At 39.9% G+C, this 14,466-nt stretch overlaps 1 protein-coding gene across 5 annotated transcripts in view; it reads right to left on the minus strand.

Moving 5' to 3' along the window:
• MTDH (metadherin) overlaps positions 1 to 14,466 on the minus strand; it is a gene marked incomplete at both ends in the record, with an annotated part of 82,293 nt that overhangs the window by 51,971 nt on the left and 15,856 nt on the right. The gene's annotated exons all lie outside the window — the stretch shown is intronic.

The raw sequence follows: 14,466 nt of genomic DNA on the forward strand, positions 1-14,466 counted from the left end.
TTACAGGTTCAAGTCCAGCCTCTACAATACAGTGAGACTCTCAAAAATAAAAAAGTGCTAGGGGTATAACTTGGAAGCAGAATGCTCCTGGGTCCAATCCTCAGTACCAAAATAAACAAATAAACAAAAGCTGGAGCTGGGTTTGTTGGTGAACACCTGTAATTCCAGGACTTGGAAGACTGAAATTACACACATAGTTTAGTAAGATGCTGTTAAAAAAAAAAAAAAAAAAAGTCAAGAAATCAAAAAAAGGGCTAGGGGTAGAGTTCAGTGGTAGAAGGCCCCTAGACCCAATCCCATACATCAAATAATAATAATAATAACGACTTACTGTGGAGAATATATCTTTGTAGACTGCTTTTTTTTTTTTTTTTGCAATACTGGGATGGAACGCAGGGGCATTCTACCTCTGAGCTACACCCCTAGCCCCATTTTTTCTTACTTTGAAACAGGGTCTCACACTGAGTTGCGGAAGGCCTCACTAAGTAGCTGAGGCTTTCTGTGAACTGTGATCCTCCTGTCTCAGCCTCCTGAATGCTGGGATTACAAAGCGTGTGCCACCATGCCCAGCTTGTGGACTGCTTTTATCTTTATAGTTGCTCACAAAAGTAGTTCTTTACATATGCCACGAATGAAACAGAATTAATTAAATTCTCCACACTGTTATGTAGAAACATCTGTACTTTATTCTTTCCAGACATATACTTTGCTCTGCTACTAATTTATTTACACCATCAGCATGTTCTTTTTTCTTTTAGTACTGGGGATGGAATCCAGGGGCATTCTACCTCCAAGTTACACCCCCTGCCCTATTTTGTATTCTTTATTTTGAAACAAGGTCTCACTAAGTTACAGAGAGCCTAACTAAGTAGCTGAGGCTGTCCATGAACCATGATCCTCCTGTCTCAGCCTTCCTAATGCTGGGATTACAAGGGTGCGCCACCATGCCCGGCTTCATCAGCACGTTCTTATGCTGTATCTAACTGTACTTGCTGCTGAATGAGTGTTGGTTGTCATTCTATTATCTGCTTTTTTTTTTTTTGGCGGAACTGGGGGTGAAATCCAGGGGCTTTCTACTTCCGGGCTATATTCCCAGGCCTATTTTATATTTAGTTGGAAATACAGTCTCTAAGTTGCTGAGAGCCTCACTAAGTAGTTAAGGCTGGCTTTGAACTTGCGTGATCCTCATGTCTTAGCCTTCTAAGTATTGGGATTACAAGCACGCACCACCACGCCTAGCATTATTATCTCCTAATTTAACCATAGCAGAAACTATGTGTGTATCTTCACAGTATGTCCTCCCCCATTTAAACCAGAAGCCTTAAGAGAGGTATCTAAACATATTTAGGAAAATTATGTCATAGAGTGGAGCGTGGTGGCACACGCTTGTAATCCCCGTGCTTGGGAGGAGGAGACAGGAGGATCGTGCAGGTTCAAAGCCAGCCGCGCTGGCTTAGGAGACCCTGCTTCCAAATAAAAAAAAAGTATAAAATAGGTCTGGGAGTATAGCCCGGAAGAAAAAGGGTTTCCAGGAACCCCAGTACCACCAAAATATAAATAAATAAAAAATAAATAAAATAAAATGTCATATAGAATATTGCATAAATGCCTCTAAAAACTATAAAGATTAAGCCTCACATTCCAGATGCTTAAAAATTTTGCTAAATGGATAGTTTCAGAGTATCATTAGTTAAAATTACAAAGCACAGTATAATTGGGCAAAATATTTTAATAAAATTAGAAATATATTCTATTTCAAAACTCCTTTTTTATTTTTTGGTAGTACTGGGAACTGAATTCAGGGATATCCTACCTCTGAGCTACACTCCAGCCCTATTTTACTTTTTTAAATTTTGAAACAGGGTCTCACTAGGTTGATGAGAGTCTCACTACTTGCTGAGGCTATCCTTAAACCTGTGACGCTCCTGTTTCAGTCTCCCAAGTACTGGGATTACAAGCCTGGCTTTAAAACTCCTTGATGATTTAATTTTTGGTCCAACTACTCAGGTCTGATTAACTTTATGACAGGATAGAATTTTTATTAGAAAAATATCCACTCTTAGCCAGGCATGGTGGCGCACACTGGTAATCCCAGTAATTGGGAGGCTGAGACAGGAGGATTGTAGGTTTGAAGCCAGCCTCAGCTACTTAGTGAGGGCCTCTGTAATTTAGTAAGACCCTGTTTCCAAATAAAGAATAAAAATAGGGCTGGAGGTGTAGCTCAGAGGTAGAATGCCCCTGAGTTCAATCCTCAGTAACACACACACACACACACACACACACACACACACACACACACACACACACACAAACACACACAGAAAGCTCTCTCATCTTTTAGTTGTTATACTTGTATCACTGTCTTCTGCTATCTGCAGCCTTTTTGCAGTCTATTTACTAAAGGTAGCAGAGCTTACATGGGGCAGTAGAGTGTTAACCCACTGAATTGAGCACATAAAACTTGTAATCTGTCACAATATGCTATCAAGCAAATGAACAGAAAAGGATATTACTGGCAATCTTTTAATGTGGTTTTCTGCCAGGCGTGGTGGCGCATGCTTGTAATTCCCGTGCTTAGGAGGCGGAGACAGGAGGGTCAGAGACAGGAGGATTGTGCAGGTTCGAAGCCAGCCTTACTGGCTTAAGAGACCCCGTTTCCAAATAAAAATATAACATAGGTCTGGGAGTGTAAACTAGAGGTAGAAGGGTTTTCAGGAACCCCAATACCACCAAAATAAATAAATAAATAAAATAAATTGTGCTTTCCCATTCTTTTCAGGATACTTCCAAGTGCCTAACACCTCAAAAAAGGGTGTTAATGACTAGATGTGTATAAAGTATATATAAAGCTTAATTTATTTATTTGATAAAAAATTAAGTACAGTAGTTGGGCATAATGGCACATGCTTGTAATCCCAGTACCTGGGAGGCTGAGACAGGAGGACTACAGGTTTCCAGGCAGCCTCAGCAACTTAGTCCACAAATTAGACTTGGTTTCAAAATAAAAAATTAAAATTAAACAATAGCCAGTCACGGTGGTACAAACTTGTAATACCACTACTTAGGAGGCTCAGTTCGAGATCAGCCTCGGCAACTTAGTGACACCCTGTTCCAAATAATAAAATAAAAACAGAGCTGGACATGGTGGTCCACGCTTGTAATCCCAGCATTTAGGAGACTGAGAAAGGAGGACCGCAGGTTCGAGGCCAGCCTCAGTTACTTAGTGAGACCCTTTACAACTCAGGGAGACCCTGTTTCAAAATAAAGAATAAAAAATAGGACTGGGGGTTGTAGCTTGGAGGTAGAATGTCCCTGGGTTTCACCCCCAGTACCGCAATAAAATAAATAAATAAAAACAGGGATGAGGCAAAAGCTCAGAGGTTAAATGGCCCTGGGTTCGAGATAGCTTAGAGGTAAAATGCCCCTGGGTTCAATTCCCAGTACCCTTCCATTTTTTTTTTTAAAGATAGTTATTAGCCGGGCGTGGTGGCGCACGCTTGTAATCCCCGCGCTTGGGAGGCGGAGACAGGAGGATCGCGCAGGTTCGAAGCCAGCCGCGCTGGCGTAAGAGACCCTGTTTCAAAAATATAAAATAGGTCTGGGAGTGTAGCCCAGAGGTAGAAGGGCTTCCAGGAACCCCAGTACCACCAAAAAAAAAAAAAAAAAAGATAGTTATTAAAGATACATTCTATAATTTAGCTCTTCCGTCACCTTTAACTTCTTAACCTGAGTATTTTTTTTTTTTTTGTAGTGCTGGGGATCAAATTCAGGGCCCCATGCAGGCTAGGCAAGAGTTCAAGTACTGTGATACCAGGAAATAGATCAATAAGTAGGTTCTGAGTGGAATCCTTATCTAAATTTATTCTGTATTATGGAAAGTACTGGTCCTTAAAGTTTGGTGAACTGCCATCTCTAATATTTATAGCCTATAAACTTTTTTTTTTTTTTTTTTGGTGGTAATGGGGGTGGAACACATAGGCTACAGGCTATACTCCCAGCCCAATTTTTTTTAATATTTTCTTTTTTTACATAAATATTTCTAATATTAGACAATACTCAAGCAATAGGTGGATATCAATGATCAAAGTGACGAATGGTACAAGTTAGCAGCCAAAGTAGATCTAGTCAAGTGACTACTGTATTTCTTGGCAAATTTTGCTATTTTAAAGAATTGCAAAAACACAGAGAAAGGGAGAAAAGAGCAGCATCTGATTCATACCTAAAAAACAACTCTAGGGGCTTAATATTTGTGTAGTATCAAAACTATCACAAGAGAGATTCTGTAACCAACCCCCCCCCCCCCCAGTACTGGGGATGGAACCCAGGGACATTCTACCTCCAAGTTACACCCCCAGCCCTATTTTTTATTCTTTATTTTGAAACAAGGTCTGAGTTTCAAGGTGCCTCACTACGTAGCTGAGGCTGTCCACAAACCACTATCCTCTTATCTTAGCCTCCCAAATGCTGGGATCACAACAGTGCACCACCATGCTTGGCTATAACAATATTAAGAGATATTTTTTTTGTGGTTCTGGGGATGGAACCCCAGGGGCATTCTACCTCTGAGCTACACCCCCAGCCCTATTTTTATTCTTTGTTTTGAGATAGGGTCTCACTGAGTTTTAAAGGGCCTCACTAAGTAGCTGAGGTTGTCTGCAAAAGATATTATCTTTATTTTGAAATCAGCTATAGATACAACATTAAGTAGGCAGGTTCTGAGTGCAATCCTTATCTAAATTTATTCTGTATTTTGGAAAGTACTGGTCCTTAAAGTTTGGTGAACTGCCATCTCTAATATTTATAGCCCTATAAACTTTTTTTTTTTTTTTTTTTGGTGGTACTGGGGGTGGAACCCGGGGCCTTCTATTTCTGGGCTACACTCCCAGACCTATTTTATATTTTATTTGGAAACAGGGTCTCAATAAAGTTGCTGAGAGCCTCACTAAGTAGCTGACGCTGGCTTCAAACCTGCACGATCCTCCTGTCTCAGCCTCCCAAGTGTGCGGATTACATGTGTGTGCCACCAGGCCCAGCAACCATATAAACTTTAAATCACTTTGTTGGTAATGACAGGAGTGATAATGAAAATGGAGCATGACAAGAGAGAGAAAGAAAGAGAGAAATGCTATTTCCTATATGTTAGAAATGGAGGATGAGACAGGAGGATTGCAGGCTCATGGCCAGCTTCAGCTACTTAGTGAGGCCTTCTGCAATTCAGTGAGACCGTTTCCAAATAAAGAATACAAAACAGGGCTAAGGGTATAGCTCGGAGGTAAAATGACTCTGGGTTCAATTCTTCGTAACCCCCCCCCAAAGAAAAAATGTGGGTTCAATTCTTAGTAACCCCCCCAAAAGAAAAAATGTGGGTTACTATAATACCTTAGTCTGCACACTAGTAGTTGATGTAAGAGTTTTTTCCCCCACTAACATGGCAAAAACTGTCCTATTTTCTGAGATTTTTGTTCTTTCTATATTGTCAAAATTCCTTCAATTTTTGTAATTGCGAGAGTGTTTTTTTTTAAAAATAATGTACTTGAGCTAGGAGTGGTGGCACACGTTTGTAATCCCAGTGCTTGGGAAGCTGACACAGGAGGATCACACAAGTGGGAAGCTAGCCTTAGCTACTGAGCAAGCCTCTCAGCAACTCAGTGAGACGCTGTTTCTAAATAAAGTATATAAAAAAACAGGTCTGGGGAATATAGCCTGGAGGTAGAAAAGCCCCTGGGTTCCATCCCTAGTCACACACACACACACACACACACACACACACACACACACACACACACACACAGTACCTGAGTGGGGCATGGTAGCACATGCTTGTAAAACAAGTCTCAGTAATTTACCAAGACCTTGTTTCAAAAAAAAAAAAAAAGCCAGGCATGGTGGTCCACACTTGTAATCCCAAGATTTCCAAAGGCTGAGACAGGAGGATCACAGTTTGTGAACAGCCTCAGCTACTTAGTAAAGCCCTTTGCAACTCAGTGAGACCCTGTTTCAAAAACTAAAAAATAGGCTGGGGGTGTAGCTCTGAGGTAAAATGCCCCTGGGTTCCACCCCCAGTACTACCAAAAAAAAAAAGTTAGCCAGGCGTGGTGGCGCACACTTGTAATCCCAGTACTGGGGAGGCTGAAACAGAAGGTCACACAGGTTTGAAGTCAGCCTCAACTACTTAATAAGGCTCTCAGCAACTTAGTGATACCGTTTCCAAATAAAATATAAAATATGTCTGGGCGTGTAGCCTGGAGGTTAGAAAGCCCCTAGGTCTCATTCCCACATTCCCAGTACCCCCCCCCCCACACACACACACAAAAGTTAAACCAAAAAGTACTTAAGGGACCTCAAGTTCAAGGTTAGCCTGGGCAATTTATAGAGAACTTATCTCAGAATGAAAAATGAAAAGGGCTGGGATATAGTTCAGTGTAGAACTGGGAGTTCAACCTTGCCCCCATATACTTGATGAAATCAAAGCTGCTAGTGGAATTTATTTTGAAAACTTAAGCAGCTGCCATTTAAAAAGTCTGAAAACCACTGCTTTAGAGTTATCTTCATTCTTTCAATCCAAACAAATCTGGCAACTCCCTATTTAACAGTGTTCCACATTTTGGCACTTTTTCCTCATTTGTCTAAATATAGACACAAATTTGGCATGGTGTATATATTTGAGGTTCTTTTTGTTTGGGGGGGTACTGGGGATGCAACCCAGGGGCCTTCTACCTCCAGGCTACACTCTCAGACCTATTTTATATTTTATTTGGAAACAGGGTCTTTTAAGCCACCAGAGGCTGGCTTTGAACCTGTGTGATCCTCCTGTTTCAGCCTTCCAAGTGCAGGGATTACACACGTGTGCCACCACACTCGGCTTATATTTGAGGTTCTTTTGCTCAATACTATTCTGGTGTTTTCCAGAATGGAAGAAGTAGAACTGCAGGTCAGGATGTGCCTACAGCAGTATGTCTCCTTTGTTTTCTTTCATAGTACTTATCACTAACATTTGAAAATATGCTTGTTTTAAGTTTTCTACATTAAACTTTGAAGTAGAGTCTTGTTTTACCAATTATTGTAACCAGGTTTTAAAACAAATTTTTTTTTTATTTTTTGGGTGGTACTGGGGTTCCTGGAAGCCCTTCTACCTCCAGTATACACTCCCAGACCGATTTTTTAACATTTTTATGTGGAAAGTCTCTTAAGCCAGCGAGGCTGGCTCCGACCAGCGCGATCCTCCTGTCTCCGCCTCCCAAGCACGGGGATTACAAGCGTGCGCCACCACGCCCGGCTAATACAAAAAATTTAAATAGAGTTGGGGGCCAGAGGTATAATAGCCCTGGGTTCAATCCCCAGCCCCCCCCCTTCTACTATATACAAAACTACAAGTGTTTTCTTCTTTTTTTGATGTGGTATTGGGGTGGAACCCAGGAGGTTTTCTACCCCCGGGCTATACTCCCAGACCTATTTTATACTTTATTTGGAAACCAGGTCTCAATAAGTTGCCGAGAGCCTCACTAAGTAGCTGAAGCTGGCTTCGACCTGTGAGATCCTCCTGTCTCAGCCTCCCAAGTACTGGGATTACAAGCATGCGCCACCACACCTGGCTCTATAAGTGTTTTCTAAGAGGAGTGGGAAAGTATGAAGAGTTTTTTAAGTAGGAGAAGAAAAAATTATTACAACAAAACTCTCATCAATTGATAGTTTAAGATATTATATTTTTTGCAGGTCTGGGGATGGAACCCAGGGGCATTCGACCTCCCAGCTATACCTCCTGCCCTATTTTTTATTCTTTATTTTGAAACCGGGTCTCACTGAGTTGCAGAGGGCCTAGAAGGCCTCACTAAGTAGCTGAGGCTGTCCATGAACCGTGATCCTCAAGTCTCAGTCTCCCAAATGCTGGGATTACAAGCATGCACTACCACGCCCGGCTAGTTTAAGATATTATTGCAAGCCAGCTGTGATGACACCACTTATAATCTCAGTACTTGGGAAGCTGAGACAGGAGGCCAGGTTTGAGATCAGCTTCAACAACTTAAGTGAGACCCTGTTTCCAGGTAGAAAATAAAATAGGGTATAACTCAGAGGCAGAATGCTCCTGGGTTCAAATGCCAGCAAAACACACACACACACACACACACACACACACACACACACACACACACACACGTGTTACTATAGCCAGGTGTGGTGATGTAATCCTAGTACTTAAGAGGTTGAGAAAAATCACAGGCTCAAGATCTCGACAAATTAGCAAAACTCTCTGCAACTTAGACCCTAATAATGGGTACAGCTCAGAGGCAGAATGTACTGTGGTTCAACCCCCAGAACTACCACCACCACACACACAAAAAAACCCCAAAAAACAAAAATAAAAAACTAAGACATGGAATCTGAAATGCATCAATGAACTCTCCCCCTTCCTTCCTCCCTTTCCTCTTTTTATGTACTGGGGATTGAACCCAGGCTGTTCTACCTGTGAGTTACAGAGCATTGGGCCTTGAATCTGCAAACCTCCTGTCTTAGCTTTCCAAGTACAGGGCAGTATGTGTTTTCAAGCCTGGATCATGAATGAACTTTCTATACTTTACTACATTAAAATCTACTACATTGGTCTAGCTGGGCATGGTGGTGCATGCCTGTAATTCCAGTACTCAGGAGGCTGAGATAGGAGGACTGCAGGTTTCAAGCAAGCAGCTTAATGACTTAGTGAGACCCTGTTTCGAAATAAAAATAAAATAGGGAGCCGGGTGTGCTAGTGCACACTTGTAATCCCAGCATTCAGGAGGCTGAGACCGGAGGATCACGGTTCATAGACAGCCTCAGCTACCTTGTGAGGCCCTCTGCAACTTAGTGAGACCCTGTTTCAAAATAAAGAATACAAAATAGGGCAGCGGGTGTAGCTCGGAGGTCAAATGCCCTTAGGTTCCATCCTCAGACGGGGGGGGGGGGGGGGGGGGGGGGGGGAGCCCGAGAGTGTAGCTCAGAGGTAGAAATGTCTTGAGTTCAATCTCCAGTAATCCCTCTATCCATACACAAAGTAATAAAACTCATTGGTCTATCTTGCTCTCGGAATTAATTTTTATGCATAATTTTGTAACATGCACTACTGGTCAACTGGAAAATATTGGTTCACTGTGTTATGGATAGCTTTCAAAATGTTAAGACATTCTGTTACATGATATTCTTTTTTAAACAAGTCACATTTGTTAATATCACAGCTGATCTCAGAGATTCTTTAAGTACTAGGAAGTTGTCAAGCTCATGGTGGCAGACACAAATCTTCAAAATATCTAATTTTCACCCCACAACAAATGGTTGTATCATTCGTAACAAATGCTATCCACTATTATCCTTGAATTGACAAGATTGTTTTATTTTTCAAGAAAAAATATGTAAGCTGGGCATGGTGGCACATGTTTGTAATTACAGTATTTGGTAGGCTGAGGATCACAGAGCACATTAGAGGCCAGTGTCAGCTACTTAGTGAGGCCCTTTGCAACTCAGTGAGACCTTGTATCAAAATAAATAATAAAAAATAGGGCTAAGAATGTAGCTCAGAGGTAGAATGCCCCTGGGTTCAATCCCCAGTACTGCAAAATAAATTATAATAAAATAAAATGTATGCAAATACCCAAGTTTGCACAACCATGGTTGTCTATCATTCAAGTAAAAATGAAGTAAAATGAAATAAGTGGTTAATTCAGTTTATAACACATTGTATAAGTTTTTTTAAGATAACCGCTGCCATTTGGTATGTACCATATTTTGTACATTTATTCTATTTCATCACACAGAATAGTTAAAAGCATGTATATAAGGATGAAGATTTGATAAAATTAATAATTAATCACTTTCTTTCTGGTTGAAGCTCTCTTAGTTTAAGATATCTTAAATAAAACTAGCAACCTTTTTTCCCCACTGTGAGTATAGGACAACTGCCTTGAATTGTGGTAAAGAGCCAGTAGTTTTACCTGCCATTGCTTTCATAAGCATCAGCACAATGTAAAAGGTAAATAATGTCATTAATAATAATAATAATAATAATAATAATAATAATAATTATTATTATTATTATTATTATTATTATTATTTGGTGGTACTAGGGGTGGATCCCAGGGGCTTTCTACCTCTGGACTATACTCCTAGACTTATTTTATACTTTATTTGGAAACAGGGCCTCACTAAGTTGTTGAGAGCCTCACTAAGTAGCTGAGGCTGGCTTCAAACCTGCGTAATCCTCCTTTCTCAGCCTCCCAAGTGCTGGGATTACAAGCGTGTACCACCACGCCTGGCTAAATAATGTCATAATAATTTTTTTGTTGTTGCAGTACTGGGGATTGAACCCCAGGGGATTCTACCTCCGAGCTACACCCCCTATTTTTAATTCTTTATTTTGAAACATGGTCTCATTAAGTTGCACAAGACCTAAGTAGCTGAAACTGGCAGCAAATCTGTGATCCTCCTGTCTCAGCCTCCCAAATACTGGGATTACAAGTGTGCACCATGATGCCCAAAGTCTTAATTATTATGAAAATAGTTCTGTCTTCAAAGACCCAACAAAAGGGTTACTGGGGCCCCTTTCCAAGACTTCATTTGCCACATTTTGAAAACTTGAGCTAATTGTGTATCTGTATCTCCTGCACAAGTGTGTTGCTGGCAATGGAACCAAGTGGAGCACTACAACTGGGCTATATCCTGGCCCTACATTTTATTTTTTACTTTGAGAAAGAGTCTAAGTTGCTGAGGCTGGCATTGAATTTGTGATCCTCCTGCTTCAGTCTCCTAAGTAGCTGGAATTATAGGCATATACATACCATTGTGTTTGGCTGATCTTTAGCAATTTGCTAGACTTTTTAAAAAATTGAACTATAATATAAAAAGGTAATATTCCCTCAGTTCATCAGGATTAAGGGTTGTGAAAATATTTTGTACATTGTGTGGTATCATAAAAATGTATGACCTAATGAACAGTACATATAGTGAATATTAGGATTTGAGTAGATACCATTGGTTTTATTCTGGTGGTAACCAAATTTTATAATTTTCTTTCTAGCAACTTTTACACTTCTACTTTAATTCAGAACTTTATAATCACAGATGCAGAACTGGTTCATTAATCACAAACGCTGTTGCCAGTTCAACATATCTTTATTTTTATTGTAACCCCACCCTGACCAGTCAAACCTGTCTAGGGTTTCCCCTTTAGTAAATCTGAATATGCTCATTTGTTTTATTGTGAATGTCTGAATGTGTTCATCTGTTTCTCTCTCTTCCGAAATTGGCCTTCCCACTTCTACTTACAGAAATACCTTAGGAGTATGAGTAAGTCCATCTTTTCTGCCTATCTAAGTAGAATAACCTTTCTCCTCTGAATACCTGGCACTCAAAGTCTTAGGTTACAAGCTATCTTCTTTCTATCTGCCTTTCCTTACCTAGACTGCAATCTCTCCCAGGGTAAGAACATCTTATATTTCTCTTTATTCCCTACAGCATCTATTAGCACAATACATTCTGCCTGGCTAAGGGCCCTATGTGATTTCTACTAGAAACCAGCATAAATTATCTTCATGTCCAAATAAAGTCCTAGAAAACTGTGGTAGTTTGACCTGCTTTATAGCTCTCTAGTTCTTGTTATATGCAGTTTCTAGACAAAGTTTTTAATCTATAGGCTTACTCCAATGACAAGGCAAGGTAATATCACAGCTTAAGATGTAGTTATTCTCTGGGCAAAAATTGTACTTTCAAAGTGCTCAAGATATAGCTTTTAGAGGAAAATAAAATATAACGACGTAGAATAATAATGTGTACATATATATCAAAAATGTTTATATAAAAAAGATCAAACATATGCAGTGTGAAAAATTAACTAAAATGAGTTACTTGGTACTGAGCCAAATTAAAAAGGCTAAGTTCAAGATGCAGGATGGCAAAAAGGGAACTCTAGCCATTTTTATTATTAGTCAATAAATCAAATCAAATTACCAATAAACAAAAGAGAGAAGCTTGGTACTGAAAAATTAGCAACTAAAAAACAGTACTGTCAAAGGAGAAAAAGCATGGGCTTTGGAGTCAGAATAAGCTGGGTCCAAATCCTAGTTCAAAAGCTGTACAAAATTAATGAAAGGAAAAAAATCCCTTACTCTCTAGGCTTCAGAGCCATCAGCAGGGCATGGTGGTATATGCCTGGTAATCCCAGTAACTGGGAAGCTGAGACAGGAAGATCACAGGTTCAAGAGCAGCCTCAGCACCTTAGTGAGATTCTCAGTAACCTAGCAAATCATTGTTTCAAAAACAAAACAAAACAAAACAAAACAGGCCTGTGGGTGTAGCACAGAGGTACAATGTCCCTGGAATCAATGCTCAGTGCCACATACACATAAGAACGATTACTATCTGCCTAGCGGGTTTTGAGAAGATTAGAAATAAGAGAAATTAGCTGAGCGTGGTAGTGCACGCTTGTAATACCTGTGCTTGGGAGGCTGAGACAGGAGGATCACACAGGTTCGAAGCCAGCCTCAGCTATTAGTGAGGCTCTCAGCAACTTAGTGAGACACTGTTTCCAAATAAAGTATAAAATAGGTCTGGGAGTATAGTCCAGAGGTAGAAAGCCTCTGGGTTCCACCCCCAGTACCACCAAAAACAAAACAAAACAAAAAACAGAAAAAACAACAGAAGTTGTGCATGGTGGCGTACACCTGTAATACTGAGGCTGAGAAAGGAGGATACTAGGTTCCCAGCCAGCTTCTACTACTTAGTGAGACCTTGTTTCAAAATAAAAAATAAAGAAATAGGGCTGGGAGTGTAGCTCAGAGGCAGAATACTCCTAGGTTCAGTCCGTAGTACTGCACACACAAAGAAATAATGGAGGGCAGTAAAAATACATACTTTGAACTCAGATGGGTCTGGGTTAGAACTGACTGTACTTTTTGCAGCTTAGGTAAGTCTCAGATTTCTCATTTATAAAGCACCACCTCCTCAGAGCTATTGTGAGGACAAGTAATGAATATAAATAATTATTTAGTCAAAGTGTGGTGGCACATCTTTGTAATTCGTTTACTTGGGAAGCTGAGACAGGAGGACTACAAGTTTGAGATCAGCCTCAGCAACTTAGTAAGTCCTTGTTTCAAAATAAAAAGCCAGTTGTGGCGGTGTACATTTGTAATTCTAGTACTTGGGAGGCTGAGACAGGAGGATCACGATTCTCGGACAGCCTTGGCTACTAATAGAAGCCCTCCACAACTTAGTGAGACCCTGTTTCAAAATACAAAATTACAAAAAAAAAAAAAAAAAAGGGTATTGCTTGGAGGTACTACAAAAATAAACAAATAATAAAATAGGGGGTGGGGGTGCAGAGGTAGAATGTCCCTGCATTCAATGCCCAGCAAAAAATAAAAAAAAGAAAAAGAAAAATTACAATAATGTCTATAAAACATACCTAAGTACTTAATAAATGATCCCTACTAGATATACAGGTAAATACAGTCATACACATAAACATATCGCACCTTGCATAGTGTCTAAATGTACACAGTACATTTAATTAAAACTTTCAACTTAATTTGACACCTTGTTACACCTAATGTACATGTGATATTAATGGTAGCCCATTAATTATTCCAACTACAAAATTTTTACTATAATTCAGGGAATGGAAGCAAGATTAAATATAAAATGCTCACTAAGCCAGGCGTGGTGGTGCACACTTGTAATCCCCCCGCCCCAAAAAAAGGTCTGGGAGGGTAGCCCAGAGGTAGAAGGGTTCCCAGGAATCCCAGTACCACCAAAAATGAATGAATGAATGAATGAATAAATAAATAAATAAATAAATACTCAGTAATAGAGAAAGCCTAGGATCTAGGAAATAACAGGTGGGAAAAAGAAAAGGTGGGAAGCTCCTTATTAGGCATATCAACTATTTACTCTATAAACTCACAATCCTTAAAGCATATGCTTATTTATTAAAGAACACATTTATTATTTTCTTTTCTGTCAAAGGAAAAGTCAGAAAAAAATTTAATTCTTTCCTACAACTATCCTTCATTTCGATTCTTTCTACCTGCAGCTATTTTGGCTCTAGACCAATCTCACTGGGTTATAGTGGGAGAACTAATCTCTCAAGTTCTTCAAAGACATTTTGAAATTTTGAGAACTAATTGTAGCAATCATTTCATACTACAGGACTGGAATTGCTGCTCTCTGGTTCCTGGAATTACTTACCTCCCTGCAGCTGTCCCTCTGCCCCCAAAGAGATTATGCATATACAGGGTTATAAAAAAACAAAAGGTAGGGTAATGGTAATTCAATATACAAAAAGGAACTTCCATCTCTAGTTAAAACATGCACACATGCGCGCGCACACACACACACACTTTCTTGTTTATTTTGTCTACTTCCAAATTAGGTGAAGTAAACAACAAAACAAAAAACAAGAGCAAGTTCTAACACCAAGGGCTGGAAAACTAAATTAAAAAAAGCCCA

Source organism: Muscardinus avellanarius, assembly GCF_963383645.1.
Source record: "Muscardinus avellanarius genome assembly, chromosome: 4".
In the NCBI taxonomy this organism is placed as follows: domain Eukaryota; kingdom Metazoa; phylum Chordata; class Mammalia; order Rodentia; family Gliridae; genus Muscardinus; species Muscardinus avellanarius.